The sequence below is a fragment of the Protopterus annectens genome, chromosome 6.part1 (assembly GCF_019279795.1).
Source record: "Protopterus annectens isolate FY-2018-M chromosome 6.part1, PAN1.0, whole genome shotgun sequence".
Taxonomy (NCBI): domain Eukaryota; kingdom Metazoa; phylum Chordata; order Ceratodontiformes; family Protopteridae; genus Protopterus; species Protopterus annectens.
Window position 1 is genome coordinate 520670222 of NC_056738.1, and position 15510 is coordinate 520685731.

The window sequence follows — 15510 nt, forward strand, 5'->3', positions numbered from 1 at the left end:
GGAGACAGGTCATAATAATTACAGCCCCATCTGATAAAGCATTCTAGACAAAAAAGGTTACAGTAGATGCCATGTTTGTGGTGGCGGTGACCAAAAAGGAATTCTCAGAAGAGTGTTCAACTATCCACCCTTGTAATAAAGATTCTGGGATGATGGATAGATGGGGGAAGCTTGTTTTCTCTTGAGCAACTTTTGACCTATGATCACTGAACTATCTTTCCCATTTCACAAGGTTGCAAAGAGATCTGATCAAGGAGTTATCAGATACCCTTGAAAAAGCAGAAGCTGAGGGGGCACAGGAAAAGGTAGCTTCCCAGCTAGTGACCCTACATTCTGTAGCTATCTCCTCCATGAGGCGAGGCTCTTTGCATATGCAGCAGAAGGGATAAGTTGTGTGGTGGTTTCCGGCATCTCCATGAGGGACCCATGCCTGGATGCACCTATGCAATTTTTGCAGAGCCTTCTAAGTCTTCCTTTGTCAATGCTGTTTTTGGCCCCAAAGTCAAAGATACGCTATCCAGTTGTGAGAAGGTTGGTAAGACTCTGCCATGGGCATACATTTCTCTGCCCCTCAGAGATCGTATCCAAAAGGTTAGAGGGGAGGCAGAAAAATGTGGTTCAAAAAATCACAGGGCTCTTAGGACATGCATGGAGATTTTTTCCCCAGAGGCAGAGGGAGAGTAGTAATAATGGAAGACGCTGCCCATGTGGTAGAGGAGGCCTGTAGAGCCAGGCTTCCAGAGAACCCTTTTTTGAGAAACCCTTCCAGTGCTCCTGAAAGGTGGCCCAATTTGTCCACTCTGGAGGCAATCGGGGGGGAACTATCCCTGAACTGGACAGCCTGGCAAAACATAACTTTCAATTTGTGGGTGCAGAGGATAATATCCAGGGGTTATCAAATTCCCCTCAACCAACCACCCACCTCAATCATCAGAATCCCAGATGTTCCTCCCAGTCAAAGGGATCAGGCAGTTGTTTAAATTCAAAAACTGCAGAACTTACTCACGGTTCTTTTAGTTGGAAAGAAAACAGGGGACTGGAGACTGATTCTGGATCTCAGCAGATTAAACAAGTTAGTTCAACACAGCAAGTTCTGAATGGTCACGGTTCAGTCCATACTTCCTCTCCTGGAAAAGGCCTATTGGATGTGCACTACCATATAAAAATGGACAGGTGGTCCAGAAGATACCTACGCTTCCACTTGGAAGCCAGTCATTAGCAGTTCAGAGCGCTGCCCTTTGGTCTCACCACTGTCCCCACATTGTTCACCAAATGGATGGTAGTGGTTGCGGCTCACCTGAGACAAGGATTTTGGATGTTTCCTTATTTAGATGTGACTGGCTCATATCCACCCTGCCCAGGCATCTACTGATAAACATAAGAGACTCTGTTCTTCAAATCTGCACAGAATTAGGGATCACATTAAATTACCAAAAATCAAACCTGAAGCTTTCACAAACTCTAGAGTTCACTGAAGTGGTATTCGATGCTACTCAGATGATCGCAAGGCTTCCCCCCTCCAGAGTGCTGACAGTCAGGTGTCAAACATACAGGTTAATTCGAAACAAGAAGGTAGCTGCTTGTCATGTTCTACAAGCCTTAGAATCTATAGCTGTGGCAGTAGTATTAGTTCCATTAGCCAGGTTTTACATGAGGATACTACAGTGGCTTCTAACTGCCCAATGGTCAATTATCCATCATTCATTGTCTCACCAGATTCTTATAACAAACATATGCAAAATGAACCTTTCACTGTGGATTCAGTCAGAACAGTTGACACAAGGTTGACCCTTTGTTTCCCCTCAAACACAGGCCATGGTGACCGTGGATGCTTCCCAGATAGGGTGGGAGTTAATATCTGGAGAAGACAGTCCAAGGAACCTGGTCTGCATATGAGGCGAATCTGCACATCATTGTCCTAAAGATGAGGGCAGTGCTTCTGGCTTTGCAAGCATTCCAAACTGCTCCTCCTCTGTGAACAGTGGCTGTTCAATCAGACATGTCACTGGTCTGGTACATAAACAAGAAGGAACCAGATCATGCCCTCTATGTCGAAGAAGCCCTCAGTGTGTGGCAATGGGCAATCTCATCCAACTCCTGGAATGTGAGTTGCTGTAAGAAAGCAAAGTCCAATGTGATAGCAGACAAGTTGAACAGATCCATTCTTGTGCCTCACAGGTGGTCCCCCAACTAAAAGGTAGTGAAGGACATTTTCCACAGATGGGACCAGCCTTGCTGCAATCTTTTTGCTTCTCCCTTAAACAAGTGCAGCAACTACTTTGCTCTGATCCCCCCATCAGGGGAATCTCTGAGGGATGCTTTCATAAATGATTGGCCTCCTGGTGTAATATACACCTTTCCCCCAATGCCCTTAATCCCCAAATTCATTCAGAAAGCAAGCAGGTTGAAGGGGACAGTAATCCTCATTGCCTCATACTGGTCTTGACAAATATGGTTTCCCTTTCTCTGGCCTTGTCTACAGAAGAAACCCTGGATCCTGGAACTCTTTCCAGAATTTGGGTCACACCCGATAGGAGTGACTCATACCAATCTTCACAAGCTCAAGCTGATGGGTCTACTTCACGATGTCGAAAGCCGACAATATCGAAGCTGATATTGTCGGCACCACAACATTGAAAGTGCAGAACATCGTGCAGGTAAACAGAAATCTCCGCAGCGGGACATTTCCGTTTACCTCAATGTAGTGCAGTCTGTAAGTTGGAATATTTAAGTAGGGGGGTGTGGGGGATGCAGGGGGGCTTGCCCCCCTGTCTACGCTAGTTGGTTTTTATTTTTGTTTTTTAAGCGTTATTCGATGATTTACTACATCAATCACTAGAGGTCGACCTTTAGTGATTGGATGTAGTAAGATTTCGATAACATGATATGGACGCAAGCTGACAGCTTGCTTCCTCCAGTTCCATTAATTGCCAGACAACCTATGCTCTCCTCTCCAGTCAGACATGTTTTGATGTCATCTCATAAATCATCCACTCAAAAACTTTATCGGAGTAAATGGAAGAAGTTTGTAATTTGGGCTGAACAGCATAATGTAGATCCCCTTACAGCCCCTGTTCACTCTGTATTAGAGTTCTTGGCCCAGCTTTGTAATAAAAGAGCAGCTGCCTCTGTGATTAAAGTACAATTAGTGGCTATTTCAGATTTTCATGTTGGGGAGGATAACTTGTCTCTTATTTCCCCCAAATTTTGCAAAGCCTTTTTTGAAAGGGACCCTATTTTTAAGACCTCCCTACAAGGATCCCTGTCCTCCATGGGAGCTCAATTTAGTACTATGTTTAATTGTTCAACTCCACTCCCTTTGAACCTGCAGCGTCTTGTGATATTAAGTTTCTCTCCTGAAAAACTGTTCTTCTAGTGGCTATTACATCTGTAAGAAGGATATCAGACATCCATGCTTTATGTTCTCAGTCTCCATACTTGATTTTTCATAAAGACAGAGTCTCTCTGCGTATCAACCCCTCCTTTTTACCCAAAGTTGTCTCAAGCCAATATTAATGAAGGCTATACATTTACCTGTTTTCTTTCCCAATTTCAGCAACATAGGTGAATATGTTCTACATTTGTTGGATGTGCACACTTACGATTCTATCTACATAAAACTAAAGAGTTTTGAAAAGCAAATCAATTGTTTATTCCCTTTGCAAGCCCTAAGAAGGGTCTACCAGTCTCCAAGGTTACCTTATCAAGACGGCTTTCTGATTGCATTTCTTTTATTTACACCTCAAACTGTATGACTCCTTTCAAACCAGTTCAAGCTCATTCCACTAGGGCTATGGCCACTTCAGCTGTATTTCAGTCTAATGCCTCCATGGACAATATTTGTGTAGAGGCCACATGGTCTAATCATACCTTTATCTATCACTGTAAGTTGGACTTGGTTTCCCGGTGAAGGGCCTGCTTTGGCTCGATGGTTCTAAGGAACATACTTCCAAAAGTCTGCCCAGGATTTAGGAAGCTGGGGACTGTCTCTCCCATATGTGAGGATGAGATGAAGAATTGACAGTGTCAGATAAAGAAGTTATGCACTCACCATAACATTTCATCTGTATTGTCGATTTTTCATCTTTCCTCACATCCCTTCTCTCCGGCTCCCTGCCACTGGTTTCCTTGGCTGAATGGGCAGTAACTCTTTTGCAGGGCATATTGTTGTCTCTAATGCTCCAGAACTGGTCTCTGCAGTGATTTTTTTTCACTAACAAGTTCTATTTTGCATTTTTCCTAGTAATGATTATTACAAACAAGATCTGAGGTGACTGGGAGAAATGCATTGTGGGTAAGGGAAGGTATCCAAGAGCTTATTTGGTTGCTACAAGGTTAGTAACGGCCGAGTTGGATCCAGTGTTCGGATCCAGAACCCATATGTGAGGAGGAGAGGAAAAATCAACAATACAGATAGAACGTTATGGTGAATACATAACTTCTTTTCTTCCCTATGTGCTCTGTCCTCAAATTATATCATTTTTTGAAACATCTCTTCCTGAGCAGTCTCGTATTCAGCCAGCTTTTTCTTCATTTCAGCCTCTGATTTTTGCAGCTTTTTCACCTTATCTGAATGTCTGTTTAAAGCTTCTTCCATTTTTTTTCCAGCCTTTTGTTGTTTGTGTTGATATACTCCAGTGTTTCGTTTATTTTATCCAGGTCTGTCTGCAGTTGTCTTATATCTTCCTATAGGTTATTTTGCCATGTCTGGAGGTTGCATTGCTTTTTGATGGACAGTTGCAGAACTTTCCCCAGTCAGTGTTACTTCCTCTCTTTTTGTAGCTGATTTTTTTCCCTGTGCTCTCTGTATTTCTTTTTTCCTGGCATCCAGGCAGTACACTTACTAGCCAGTTACTGAAATTTACCCACAAACACAAACGTCTACTGGCCTTCTCTTGCATTTCTGTTTCACTGGGAGAGCTAGAGTTAAGCTGTTACTCAATGTGCAGCCATCTTGGAACTGTGAGGTAAACACCTCCGCCATTATGCCAACCCTCAACCCTCTTAAAGTACACAGTTTACAGTGAACACTTAGATGAACATCGTGTATCCACAAGGAGCAGAATATAGTACATTTACGTGTGTTCCAATATTGAACCAACAACCTCTGCCTCCCACATCACCTGGGATTACAAATGCATGGCCCTACGCCTGGCCTCCAATCCCTAAATACAAGGCTTAACCTTCTTGAAAAGCAGTACATTTCTTCATCTCCCTGTTGCATAACAGCCCTTTGCATCCTCCAATGTGTCCATTGTTATCATAGGGCAGTCTTTGGAAACTAACAATATCATCCACTGGTTTGCTTCATGACCAGTAACTTTTTTGAACCATATTCCTGTTTAGAATGAGTCTCTTGAACAGCTATAGCCCAATATTCAAACTTAAGCAACATGTTAATGGATTATTTTTCACTAATTTGGTCAACCTTGTTTACCTTCCATGTAATGGAACTCATTCCACATCTATAATAAAATTCCTCTTGAGCCACTTTCTATTTTTGCCAGTCACCTTATGCCGTTCAAACAGGACAAATACCAATATGAAAAATCCTGAGGTAGTATAAAGATCAGTGTGAGCCTACAAATGCCCCTTCTTGTAGCCCCAAGAAAATGTTTAACACTAAATTTCTTACAACAGAAATTATTTACATAGAAACCCAACTTTAAAATAACCATTAACGCAAGACAATGTTAACATCTGTTTAAGGAAAATAGATCGGAATCACAAAACTTGGCAGATAAAGCCTTGCCTGCAGCATTCTCCATTGATGTTGTCTCTTTTGGCTTTTCCCGGTTTGGGGACGCCACAGCGGAACTCCGGTCTGCTAATGATTGGCAGTTGATTTTTACATGCCGAGTTGCCAGCCCTGACGCACAACCTTCAACGAAGGTACGCCCATTCATGCATGTCTCCACGCTGAAGAAGCTCTAGCTGAGAATCGAACTGGACAACGTCTTACTGTGAGGCGACAGCGCTACCGCAGCACCACCACCGTGACATTCTCTATTGATAACTAGCAAAATACACTAGGTGTTCCACATAGTTCTCCCAGAAGAAGATTTTTTTTGTGACATAAGAGATCTGTTCATCATATTTGCATTGTTATCTTAAATAAGTTCAGCAAGGTATTGTATAAATATATTGCTCTCCAGACATCTCTCATCCCTCTCTGTTTCACCACTGGTAATTCATATTTTTATAAATATAACAGCCATGCTGTAGTTTAATAATGACAATTCTGAAACACAGGGCAAAACACATTTGCCAGTATGCTTTGCAAAAGTGAACATTTGTCCATCCTTTTCCTACTTGATGCAAATTTCTTTTATGCACAAACAGAATTGGCCTTTAAGATAATACATCTTGATCTGCATCACTTTAGAAGAACATTCTGTAAGCATCCATTGTCCCTTCATTCACATTTAACTTCGCATTTGACATGCTTTGCAGTGCTGTATGGTGCTTTGTGTCATGTGAGAGATAGGAAACTCTTCCCTAACACAGACCTCCAATGTATTTTAAGTTCATTAAAGTCTTTTATTTATTTATTTATATATATATATATATATATATATATATATATATATATATATATATATATATATATATTTATTTTTTGACATTTCTAGGTGCTCTGATGTAGCCTTCTTTGCATCATAAGTTTGGGCCATTGCCATATTTTCTTCTGTTAATGTTGACTGATCTTCATGTCAAGTACTCCTGAGGGTCACAAAAAGTCTTAAATCATCATGTGAAGTAAACTGTGAACTGACAGGTAAAACAAAAGTCTTAAATCCTTTTGGGAAGGTAACTAAAAAGTGCTGAGTAAAACATAGAAAACTTTAAATTCCTTTATCTGCATTCATTCTTAGAAGCTAAAAACTGTGCACTTTGATGTTAAGTATGAGCACAATAATCATTTTCAAAAAGGACTTTTCACCTACTTTATACAACCAGCCTGGTTGCCAAAGTAATGCTAAAATCTAATGCTTTAACTTAAATGTTTGAAAGCAAACCAGTGTATTGCATTGCAACTAAGACTGGACTAAAAAACATGGTGTATCACCTCATTCAAGCTTGATTTAGCTAGCTTGCACTTCATTCCAACTAGCCAGGTTGTCTTGCTTGCACTTCATTACAACTAGCCAGCCTGTCTTGCTATTCTTTTTTTCAGGTATTACAGTAACATGAATATTTTTTTGCTGAGCTCTGTCTTTATTATTTACCTGTTTTTCTTTGATCATATCCAGTTTGGATAACAAGTATGCATACTGCTCTTTTAATGTCTTATTCTCCCTTAACAATTCTTCAGTGGTGCCTGCCTGTGACTTTAAAGCATCCACTAAATGAGCATCTCCTTAGCTTCAGTAATATAGTTATCAGGTTTAGCACTTGCTCACTCACCCAGGTATGAGATGCTGAGGAATGAAATCTCAACTGTGTTCCAGAAGACCAGACTTCAAATAACTACTTAGGTGCTAGAAGAGGAAGGTAGGGAGGATAGTAGTGAGTGTCATATGTCTCACCCTCCTGGGGGAATGGTGTGGTGGTTCCCAAATGGCTCAGCTGCTCTGTATAACCAGAGGCTTGCAAGGAGCTGCTATAGAGAAGGGTGTAGGCTGTGATTATCCATGTCATTGATGGCAACCCTTGTTGGCACTTGCAAGAAAGCATGTATACATATACAGATAGAGGGTCCCTGTAGTGTAATGGGTGCTTATGTCATCATCAGAGGTGGTGTTAGGGCCATAAAAATACCATCAGTTGCTGTGATACTGGCACAAACAACCCTCATGGCTGCTTATGATTGCACACAACACCCCCTTTACCCATGACTCCTGCCCCTTTACTGTACTGGGTAAGTCCTAGAACTGAGGAGTGAATATGCTGAGTCTAATTGGGGATACCTTGGTGGTCAGGTACAGGAACAAAAAATATGTATAAAAAAAGTGTAGTACTCCCTTTCTTGATTCCTTTTTCAAAGGCTGACATCTCTCACTCCCAAGGCATCGTGTTAGATACAGCTGTTTAAAGAAGCCACAGCCTCTTCACCATTTTCAGTGCTTTCATTTCCTTTCCAGTTTTCATTGTTGTTACAAAGCAGTAGTTTGTTGTATATCAATGAAAGTTATACACTTACTGTAATGATAGCTCCATATTGTTGTCTTCCATCTTGTTCAGCCAATGTGTCATCAGATTTCACTCTTTTCTGATGCTGGTCATTTTAGAGTCTTCAGCCTGGGAGCTCCACCACCTCTGCCTCTTGTCTCCCTTCTCTCCTCAGATTGTGTTTGCCCCTGATCATTCCAGACAAAATAGCATGCCTCACTACTACATGAGCAAGAAGATGATGGTAGAAAGGGCAACAGACAAGGACCCATACAGGGTGACTCATAACCTTAGCTGCCAGACCAGTCAGGAGCACTCAGCTAACCACCATGCCTGTTTGGAGAGGGTAAGGAAAGAGGGATGGTTGAACTGTATGGAAGAAGACAACATGGAGCTATCATTATGGTAAGTACATAACATTTGTATCCAGTATTGTCTTGTCTGTTTGGCTTCAACCTGTGGGACAGAGTCCCCAGACAGAGAAAACCCTGTAGAGGCCCTAGGAGAGAAGATTCTGTTAAATAGTGAAATCAAATGAAGCTTTGAAATCAAATGAAGCTTTTTGACATAGACTGAACATCCAGCTTGTAATGGGAAACAAGGGTGTGAGTACTGGACCAAGTAGCTGCAGCACAAATATCAGTAGAAGCCCGTGAGAAAAAGGCAGTCAAAGTAGTAAAGGACATTCAACTCAAGGAGTATACAAATTAAATATAATTGGAGAGCCATTTGGATAGGGTCACTTTAGACACAGGCCTTCACAGCCACAACGTAGAAAAGGAAACAAACAGCTGATCAGATTTCCTAAAACTTTTTGTTCTGTCCAGATAATGCTGAGTTGCCTGTCCACATCCAAATAATCTCCCTTGTTGCTGAAATTTGGAAAGAAGACTGGCAAGTGAATAGGTTGGTTCAAAGTTGGCTTTGGGGCAACATTGGTCAAAAAAGAAGAATTTTGTGCTAGGAATACCTCTTAACCTTATGAAATCAAGTAAGGAGGAATGGAGGATATCGTTTGCAGCTCAGATTCCTTTCTGACGGAGATTGCAGCTACCAGAAAGAGGTTCTTCCAAGACAACGTCAAGGATACCATAGCTAAAGGTTCAAAAGGAGGACCGGCAAGCACTTGTAGTATCACAGGAAGATTCTGTGGGGGTACCAGATCTTGAATAGGTGGCTGTAATAAAAACATGCCCCTCGGGAAGGCTTTAGACAGCTTAAGAGCCACCAAAGGTGTATTATCCCTGTGAATGGAGAAACGGAAAGCAGCAGCCAGCTGTGTTTCAATGACAGAATAATTCAAACTAGCATGAAAAAGGTCAGCCAAAAAGTCCAGGATGACATCTAAAGGGGCCAAAAGGGATCTAAGTCTTGGATGGGCCTAGATGATGAAATATTTCCATTTACTATCATATACCTTCTGAGTGGAAGGCTTTTGGGATGATGAGAAAGTATGTGCACCTCTGTCAGTGAGAGAGTGATTTCTGGCCATCATTGGAATAGGCAAAACCATGTGGTCAATCTGAGGGAGCAGGTGTTGGGCAGAAACATCCTTATAGGATGGGAGATCAGAACCTGGAGTGGATCCAGCACCCAGGGAGAGTTATGCAGATGAGACCAAAGAAATATGAAAACCACACTTTGTGCCTGAATGAGGCAATGAGGAGAACCGTCACTCTGCAATGGGCTGCCTTCTGAAGAAACTTGATTATCAAGGGCATCTGAGGGTAGTTCTACAGGAGTCTCAGAACCAAGCATGCAGAAGAGCATCCCTGGTTGACTGTCCCTTGGGAGGAACTTGGGCATAGAAGCTGCTTTGATAGGGAGGCAAAAGGTTTGCAGCAGGAGGTGCCCCAATGAAGGATATTTTGAGCTGTTACTTTCAAGTTCAGGGACCACATGTGAGAAAGGAGAATGTTCCTACTCAAACTTTCCACCAGAATGTTGGATTTCCCTGGCATGCGAGTTGCAGTCCTAAACCACTGAGCAGACCTCTCCCATTGCCAAGCCCTCATGACTTAACATAAGTGATCGAATCACATTCCCCCTTCCTTGTTCAGGTGCCAAACTACCAATATGTCTGTTTGGATGGCAGTCACACCCTTGGGGAGGATATCCTGAAAGGCCTGCAATTCTAGGAGGATCGCTGTCTTCTCTAAGACATTGATGTGAAGTTTGGCCTCAAAATTCAACCAGGTCCCTTAGACAGTCTTCCCCTCAAAATGCCCCCACTGCACCCCAGAAGGGAAGCATCTGTAGTGACTATGACCTGGGAATGGGGAAGAACAAAAGGTTGTCCTGCTGTGACCAGTGGTGAGTCCGACCACCAACAAATGTTTCAGTGACAAATGTTCATCAGAGAAACTGGAAATTCCATGGGATATGTGAGATAAGACCATTGAGCTGCCAGAGTCCATTGTAGCACCCTCATATGGAATCTTGCCAGAGGAACTAGACAGAAGTTGCCATGTGCCCAAGGAGCCATAGAACCATATCTACCAGAGGCGTGTGGACCTGAAGAATGTGGGACACCTGATGGCAAAGGGAAATTAACCTGGATAAATGAAGTTTGGTTATCTGAGAGACTGCATGCAAATGGCAACCTATAGATTCCAGGACTTGCACTGGTTCAAGGCTGGAACTTTCATGATTCACTGTAATGCCAGTAATGACAGACACAACCAGAGTAATGAGTCTTAAGTCTTGATGAGCGACATATTCATGGAAGCATTGAGGAGCCAATCATCCAGGTATGGAAACACCTGCGTCTATATCACATTATCGAAATCTTACTACATCGAATCACTAAAGGTCGACCTCTAGAGATCGATGTAGTAAAACATCGAATAACATTTAAAAAAAATAAATAAAAACTAACTAGCGTAGGCAGGGGGTCAAGCTCCCCTGCACCCCTCCACACCCCCCTACTTAAGTATTCCAACTCCGAGACTGCACTACATTGAGGTAAATGGAAATCTCCCCCTTCAGAGATTTCCGTTTACCTGCACAATGTTCTGCGCTTTCGATGTTGTGGTGCCCAACACTATCAGCTTCGATATTGTTGGCTTTCAACATCGTGAAGTAGACCCAAACACCTGGAATTCCGCCATACATTTGGTGAACACCTGGGGAGCTGTGGTGAGACCAAAGGGCAGAGCTCAAAACTGGTAATAATTGACCCCAGCCAAAAGTGTAGAAATCTTCTGGACTGCTTTGCTATCTTTATGGGATAGTAGGCATCCCTGAAATCTGTTTATCACGTCCAGTCAACCTTCCTCAGGAGAGGAAGAATGGACTTCACCATAACCATTCAGAACTTGGTCCATTTCACAAAACAATTTAACTTGCTGAGATCCAAAATTTGTCTGAGGTCCTTTTTTCTTTGGTACCAAAAAGAATCTGGAATACACCAGATCCTTGTTAGTCTGGTGGGATCTCTTGGATGACTCGATTAGCTAACGGATTTTGGATTTCAAGTGTTACATCCCTTCTCTGACAGGGTGGCATGTCTGGAAGGGATTTTTGTCATTCGTTTGGCCCAAATGAAAAAGGTATTGTATAGCCTCTGGACACAACTTTTCAGCACCCAAGCATTTATGGTGATGACCATCCAAGCAGCCCACTCGACTGCCTCCAGAGGGTGGCAGTTGGGCAACCCTTCAGGTACACTGAAAAGGCCTCCAGGAGAAAGCTTCATGAAAGCCTTGGTTCTGCAGACTGCCTCTACTACGTGGATGACTTCTGTTATGGTTACCCCCTCAACTGCCATTGGAAACTTTCTCAGGAGTGTCTGGGAAAGGTCGCTGTTTTTTATGAAAAAGAGGTGCTTGCCTCCATTCTGATTCCTGGAATAGGATCATTGAGGGGTAGCAAAGAGCACACCTGTGGCACATATTCTTTCTGACCTAACTCCTGGTTAATGTATTTTTGACCTTTGGGCTAAAAAAAGAAGAATCATCAAATGAGACATTGACAAAAAATGCCTTAAAGCAGTTGACAAAATTGTACAAAAGCATCCAGGTGTCAGCTCTTGGTGATGTGAGTGCCTGCTGTACAAGATGTGCCATTGGCTGCATTGGACAGCAGCCTTATGGACATGTTAATGATAGACTGCAAAGTTGACAACTGAGCCTTCAGTCATTTGAGTCTCTGAGAACCACTGAGTCTACACCACGTTTGACACTTCAGACACTAGGTCCCATTGAAGTCTGGTTCAATGAGCTAGGTAACAAAGCACATGCAATGTGAGGGTTGCTGAAGTGTACACTCACATTTACAAACAGTCCAGAGCTTGAGATTCCCTGTTGGGAGGGTGGACCGAAGAATTTTCTTCTGAGATGACCTTTTTCATTGCATTTGCTACCATGATAGCACCAACTGCTGGACCCTTATTTCAGTGTGGTCTGTTCTTAGGTGGACCCAAAATCCTACCAGGTTTCCTGGGGATTAGCTTCACCACATTGGGTTCCCTCAAGCCCTCTGAGACACCAGGTCGATAAGAGCATCCAGAGGTGGGAATTGCACATGACATGGATGGGCCTGTGCCAAAGGCCTTGAGATACAGACTCCTTTGGGGAGGGAGCTTCTGCGGTCCATCCCTCACACTGTCTCAACAATTCTGTAAGATCGCCAAAAAAGGTATCATTGCTGGGGGATTTTGGGAGAGCCCACTCCTACCTTGAGGTCAGTGTCCTCTGTGAGGAATTTGTCAGGCGAATCCACGTGCTTCTTTTTTCACATACTTTTACCATGTCCCCCGCTGACCAGAGAATCCAGAGGAGACCCTGAAGGCAAGGACACCTAGAGACTAGAAAGCATGGGCTGTCCTGGAACCAGCTGACATCCATCCCCAGGCCTAGACGCAGGGGAATTGTTATGATGCAAAGCTGCTGCCCGAACATTCTCTCTCTGAATGAGAGAAAATCCTTTCCACAACATTAAAAGCCATGGCTGAAGCCGGATTTCCGGATCTGGCACTTCTCAGACCTGAACAAAACACCAGTATCTGACACAGATCTGACTTGCTTCCAAGTGAGAGCAGGACTGAACTTTCGAGTGCTGAAACCCTGAGAGGCAGAGATGACTCTAAAATCCAGAGGGCTGACCCCTGCCCCTGGAGCCACAGCCCCAAACTCTCAGCCCTGAAGCACACACTACTCTGACAATGTCAGAGTCGAGAATGCCGAGGAAGGCATCTGTGCTTGAAGCAGTAAGACAATCATAAGTGACATGGATGATGGCCGTGCAGCTGGATCCATGAACAGTAGAACCAAAGGAATCAAAGTATGAAAAGCAACAGTAGGTGCCAGAGCTTCAGGCAGTGGATTTGAAGAGGCTGGAAAGATCCCTAATTGAATCTGGAACTACAAAAAGGAGTGCATCAGTGTTCCAAGTCTGATGATGTCATGCTTCCATCTGATCAAATGGACCTGATGGAAGATGCTTTCTTTCAGAGGTAGGATTCAACAAATGGGTATGAACTGGAGACGATTGAATCGGTGGGGTAAATTCTGGGGAAAACTCTGCTGGTGTTGTAAATGGCAAAAAGAGTATGCAGTCTACCCATACTAGAAGAGTCCTTACCTAAGAAATAACTGGGGATGCTGAGGATGAGAGACTTGGGTCTCTCCAACACCGGCAGTCCGGGAGACTGAGTCTGACTAGACAGGATTGGTTGCAGTGTCACTGGAGCCAGAGGTACCAAAGGCCAGTGAAACTTCAGCTCCAGTTGATCTATAGCTGATGATGTGGCCCCCTTGATTCCTTGGAATGGGACTTTGGGTCCTTGTCCCAGGACCACTCCCTCTTCTCAGGCTTCTTACTGGGAGAAGAAGAGGAAAAAGACAGAGCTCCAGCCAGTGGAAGCATCCCTTTAATCATCAGCTTGTCCCAATGCCAACTGAGAGCTTGGATCCCAAAGACAGCACCTGTGGAGCAATCTGTTTAAAAGTGAGCAGTACCCAAACAATAGACATAGCAGTCATCGGTATCTTTTGGAGGAAACTTGTGCCTGCAAGCCACACATTTCTTGAAGCTTTTCTCCTCCTCTTTCTCCATCCTAGAAAAAGTAGTAAGCACAAAAACACTTTCTCAAAGTATACAGCATTAAAAAAAAAAACCCTAGCTACTTAACTACTTAATGTCCTAACTGAAAAAGTACTAACGCACTAATAAAAACTCTGATAAGAATTACAGAGAAATTAACTTTTTTGGGTAGGGAAAATAAAAGGGTAGGAACACCCAGAGAGAAAAAAAACACCCTACGCTACCCCTAGTAAATAACAAGACAAAATTAAAAACCTACGCCCAGTAAACACAAATTCTAAATTTCTAACTAGACTAAAAGATTACTACAACAGCCAAAACAGTAGACAAAGGACACAATGTTTGGAGCTTGAAGACCACAGTGCACTCTCAAAGGCAGCAAAGAGAAGGAGAGACAGGAATACTATGGGTAGAGGAGGCAGAACTTCCTGGGTTGAAAATTCTAAATGGCTGGCATTGAATCCAAGTCAGATCTGATAACCCACAGGTGAAAGCCAGATGGAAAGGATGACAAAAGATCTTTAGTTAACTTCCAATTACTTGCACATAAAAAAGAAAAGGCCTCACATCTATAGGAGTAAGGAACACATCTTCACTCTTTACCACCATCAGTCCCTAGAGGAGTTGCTTACTGAATTAATGATATGAATTCACAGTAGGGAGACTGTGACTTGTTTGAGGAAGGTGGGAGTCTGTGACTTGTTTGAGGAAGGTGGAGAGAAGTAACCCTGTGGAGATTATCTTAGCTTAGCTCCTGGCTTCTTCTTAAAATAAGATTGACAGGAGTTGATGAGCCACCAGGAGCACACAAACCACCAACATTTATTAAAAAACACAAAGCTTAATTAAGAGGTTTATTAGCATATCACTAATTAATTTTAAGAAGAGGGGAGGAGTCATTGTTAAATAAGGAGGTTGATGGAGAGTTGGGGTTTTATTCTGATGAAGTCCCATTGTAATATGACGAAAGTGCTTAATTTTATATTTCTTCCACTGTTTTTTTGTAATCATTTGGCTTTGTGTTTTTTAATAAATGGTGGTTTGTGTGCTTCTGGCAGCGTATTCTTTTATTTTATTAGATTTTCAGTTGGTAATATGTGGCACAAGTTTGGTTATCGATAGGAATCTGTAGTAAACTCTGTGGGTGTATGGAAAGGTGTTTACAGCTCAGGAAGTAGAGTGGAAACTTTTAGAGGAGATGATAAAGACAGGTGGAGTCTCACAAGGATTTATCTTGGGCTTGGAACTTTTTAATGTGTTCATCTCTCACCTGTCAGAGGACATGGCAAACTGGACCAGTCTCTCTACACTTGACACCAGGGCTGGTAGTGATCTCCAGTTGAGAGCAGGCCA

At 42.8% G+C, this 15510-nt stretch overlaps 1 protein-coding gene across 1 annotated transcript in view; it reads left to right on the plus strand.

The window, feature by feature from the left end:
- NBEAL1 (neurobeachin like 1) overlaps window positions 1-15510 on the plus strand; it is a 2263075-nt gene that overhangs the window by 2084030 nt on the left and 163535 nt on the right. The gene's annotated exons all lie outside the window — the stretch shown is intronic.